The sequence below is a fragment of the Nannospalax galili genome, unplaced genomic scaffold (genome assembly GCF_000622305.1).
Source record: "Nannospalax galili isolate Female #2095 unplaced genomic scaffold, S.galili_v1.0 scaffold734, whole genome shotgun sequence".
NCBI classification, from domain to species: Eukaryota; Metazoa; Chordata; class Mammalia; order Rodentia; family Spalacidae; genus Nannospalax; species Nannospalax galili.
The window spans coordinates 5,254,970-5,259,476 of record NW_008337073.1 but is presented as its reverse complement, the minus strand read 5'-3'; the positions used below and the strand labels follow the sequence as shown (position 1 = coordinate 5,259,476).

The 4,507-nt window shown below is 44.3% G+C and overlaps 1 protein-coding gene across 1 annotated transcript in view; it reads left to right on the top strand.

Moving 5' to 3' along the window:
- Plxnc1 (plexin C1) overlaps positions 1-4,507 on the top strand; it is a 162,803-nt gene that overhangs the window by 19,845 nt on the left and 138,451 nt on the right. The window lies entirely within an intron of this gene.

Here is a 4,507-nt window from a genome sequence, read left to right as displayed (position 1 = left end):
TGAAACAGAGTATGTTGCTAACAAGCCCAAGGACATTTTGACTTTTAGCCCAGAAACTGGCTACATTTCTTTGGGGTCTTTTTACCCTAACTGCCTAGCCAATTCCTACCTCCTATTCTTATCACACCATCCTCTGAAGGGGTTACCCAAATTGCCAATAGGGAATAGGGACGCAGACTGCTCTGGCTTCTTCTGTGCTGAACAGGGACACAGGGTGAGGCAATTGAAGTACCTGCCTTTACTACTCCTTCACATCTCCTATTCATGATTCAAGGACTTTCTTACTCCCTTAGAGAGAAGAGTTATGCAATTTGGGAGTCTTTTAGATAGACCCACCGAATGTCTGATTTTAATAGTGGTCCATTCTGTATTTGTATATATTTTTTTTCCTCATGCCCCTGAGTTCTACATAAGACTAAGCTTCTTTAAAGACCCCCTGCAGTGGCTTGTAGGAAATTTTAGAAATCTGCATGTAGACCCCACTCTCACACCACCAGCCCAGCCTGTAAGGAAGCCCCAGCTACCTGCTCCCTGGGAATGAGCCACATTGTATTTGCTTCCTTATTAATAGCAGCTGGGTGAGGTGAATGGGGGTCTAGCCCCTACCCCATCACTGACTCCCCTTCCTACATTTAACCTTTTAGTTCTCTCTCCTTTGCACAGAAATGTACAAAGCACCTGATTTCTCACAACTTCAAAGAGATGAGCTATTAGAGGGCTTGAAAAGAAGAGAAAAACAGGTGTTCCTTCCCTCCAGCCCACTCGCCACCCACAGAGAGGGGTTTGTTTTCTGCCCTTTGTGCCTGCACATACCATGGAGAGGTTAGAGATCTGAAATACTTTGAGACTCCCTGGACTTTAATCTCACAGGACTATTTTGTCCCACTGTATGGATGAATCCTGGTCAAGTTGAGATTTTCTCTTCACTTGGGGGAGGGGCAGTAGAGAAGAGAAAATCAGAGCCATTGAGGGACACATCTGAAATTATCCAGTGGTCCTCTTGTCACTTCAGTCAGCAAGCATGAGTTGCACAGCTCCTATGGCCTCTGGTAACAGCCATGGCTGGGAACTGTACTATGTCAGTCACCCTAGACTGATGTCACTGCTTGGTTTCTCCGTGGTCAGCCAGTTGTCTCTCAGCTCAGATGCTTAATTGAATACTGGCAGATCTGTTTTCCTAACTGCTCTGCCTCTTCAGCTATGTCTTCAGGCGAATCCCTTAATCTGTCTCAGCCTCCATTTCCCCATCTGTAAAATGAGATTATACTAGACAGCCTTGAAGAACCTTTTACTTTTTTCATGGCCTGTGATTCTGTCTTCTGCACCCATATCCCCCCTCTAGCCAAACCTGTTTACTTGCTGTTTTTCAAATGTGTCTTGTGTAGTCCTATTTCCACACTTTGTTTACATTACACCCCCAGCCTGGAAAGTTTTATTTCTTTTGCTGTGCTTACTGAGTTCTCTGTATTTGTCTTGGGCCCCACCTCTTCTTTGATGCCATCTAACTCCCTGAAGGCATCTTGTGTCTCTTGAACTACTCATGACCTGCATTGTCTTTTAGCTTATTACCAATGTCTTCCTTTGATACCTAGCTACCTGGGCTCATGTCTGTCTTGCCTTCTCAACTTGATTTTAAGCTTCTTGAAAAGGGGGCCATGAATTCCCACAGCTTGACAAGGTGCCGAATGTCTGGTAGGCATTTGATTTAATCTGTTTCCTTTGGAGGAAACCCAGTAACATATGGGAAGGAGTTTGTTTGTATGCACATTCTTTTAAAATATACATTGATCATCTTTCCTGTTGTGTTAGATCATTTCCTGGGGAAAGGTAAATACTCATCAGCCATTGCACACTTGTCATTCAAGGATGCCTGTAGCCACCCTAACCTGGTCAGGCTGATGGGTCCCATTAACCCTGCAGAAGAAGTTTCCATCCATCTTTCCTGGGCCTCCTCATCAATTATCTCTTCAGATTTCAGATATTTTTTGACAAGTGTTTTGACAAGAACACTGTTTCCCCAAGCTGAGACTACCAGACTGTTACATGGTGAACTGGAGGTGAAGGAACACTTGCCTATAAATAGTGCCCCATGGGATGGCCTGGCTTCCCTGTCCTGACATCCCTGTCCTGTGGTTTCACCCCAGCCGTTCATGTGCTTCTGGGTAAGTTTCAGTCATGTTGGAAGCAGAGGATGGGACCAGAGGATGGGGTCAAGCTAAAGCCTCATGCTGCTGATGGAGAGGCAGCTAGATGAAGTCTTGCTGTCTCTGTGTGGGGTTAATCCCTTCAGAAGCCATATCTATAGTCTCTATAGTGTAGGCTAGCTTTCTGGTTTTGTGACTAACTTTTCTATAGTGTTTCCTTTATGTTGTTAAGCCTTTCTGTATCTACTAATTTTGTTCTTTCCACAATCCCATTTTACAGAGGGGAGAATGGGGGCCCAGAATTGTTAGGTGATTGGCCCAAGGTTACACAAGAGCAGTTCAGGGACTGGAACCTGGAACAACTTTGGAGACTGAATTCATGTTCCCCAGTAACACAGACTTTGCAGTCTGTGCCCTGGCTCCCAGCCACCTCTCCCTGAGGCGTCTAGGCAAGTGGGAAGTGTGCTGATAGGAATCTCAGGGATCTTGAGGTCTATTAGGGTTCCTAGAGGCTCAAAGAATTTCAGCCAGAGAGGGAGCAGACCATGTAATTAAGGAAACCCCTATCTGGTATGTTTACTTCTTGGGTATTAACCACGCCGCCTAAGCTGTCTCTTGGGACTGTTCCCTTGCACAGCAGGAGGCCATGGGGGGTGAATGTGAGCTGTCCCCATGAACAGGCTCCCTAGGACAGCCTGGTGAGTCTCACAGACTCCCTCCTATATCCCATATGCAGATTCTTGGATGTAACCTTTGACATTACTTAGAGACCCAAAGGCCCAGGATCAGCACAGATAATCCCCAAATCCCTTTATTCAAAAGCTCCACACTTTTTCCTTGCCAGACTTGTCACCAAAACTGTTAGAAAAGATGAACATTGATAGACACAAGCTTGGCTTCTAAGCCACAGTGTGGAGGTACTAATGAGCAGCAGGAGGAGAAGAAGGAGGGCTTGGATCACCCACAGCCTGACTCATCAGTTTTCCAGTGATCAAGAGACGAAGGCATTTTGACATGCACCAGGCACCGTAGTATATGCCTGGCTGGATGTGAGGCAGGCGACAGCAACTGGGAGACAGTTGCCGTTTTTACCACCACCAATAAAAACCTGACTTCTTGAATCGCTGCAAACCTCGTGGAGTTTTAATATAATTTGATGCCATTTTAAACCTCACGCTATTTAAATAATTTTTTCCAGCTTGTGAAAGAATTGTAGGCTCACGTAGAGGGTTGTAGGGTAGCGGGGGATAAGAGGAAGGCAAAGAAAAAATGATCCTTAATTGCGTCATGTAGCGGCAACTGCTGTCAGCATTTTGGATTCTTTTTTTATATAGTTGAGGTCAGACTGCAATTTTGCATCCTTCTTTTCTTCAGCTAATGAGGAGAAGAGGCTTATATTAAAATGCTACTGCAAACCCTTTGTAAACAGTGTTTTTAAACAGCTATATTGTGTTCTTTTATGTGGGAATGCAGTTTTCAACTTGAGCAGAGGTACTACTGATCACTTTAAAAAATGTCTTTAAAAGTGCACTTTTTCCCCCAAGGAAGATGGCACTAGCTCCAAAGGTAAGATTTCAGTGACTCTGTGGTATGCCAGCACCTTCTGCTCTATTGTTAATTCTCTTTGTAAGATTTCAGGGAAATTGGAGGAACTTAGAACCCTAATGTCCTGCCCTATGGACTTCTCAGCAGGTGTTCCTTATGTTATGTAGTGTCCATCTGTCGGTCCCCTCTCCCCTGTTATTTCCCCATTTTACTTCCTTCCTGAACATGGTTGCATACAGTCATTTTTTTCAGTTGTCAGCATCTCCAGATGAGATCTGCTGAAAGTGTACTGACTCTGAGCTCGGCGTTTGGAAATCCATATCACACGTGTCACACAGGGTCTGCCATCGTAGGAACACAGGCTGTATTGTTCTCTAGACTGTGGTAGAGCCTGCAGAGTGGTGTGGATTCCTTTAAGCTGATTCTGTTGTGTATAGAATAGTGTCTTTATCTCAAGGGCAGAGTGCAAGATTTCAAGCTTTTCTAGATGGTAAAATAAGTAATAAGAGAATATGCATGAAATTTGAAATTTGTAACTTTATGCATGCCCATTAACCTTTTCTGTAAGCATAAAAGGTAAAGTATTGGGTGAGGAATAATAATAGCCAACATTTCTGAGCTTTTACTGTGCACCAGGCATTAGAACCAGTGCCTGCATGGGTTAATTTAATTCTTTTTATTTTATTTATTTTATGTGTATGCATGTATTGCCTGCATGTAGGTAAGTGCACCGTGTTGTGCAATGCCTGCAGAGGACAGAAGAGGCTATTGGATCCCCTGGAACTGGAGTTACAGTTGTTAGCTGCCATGTGGGTGCT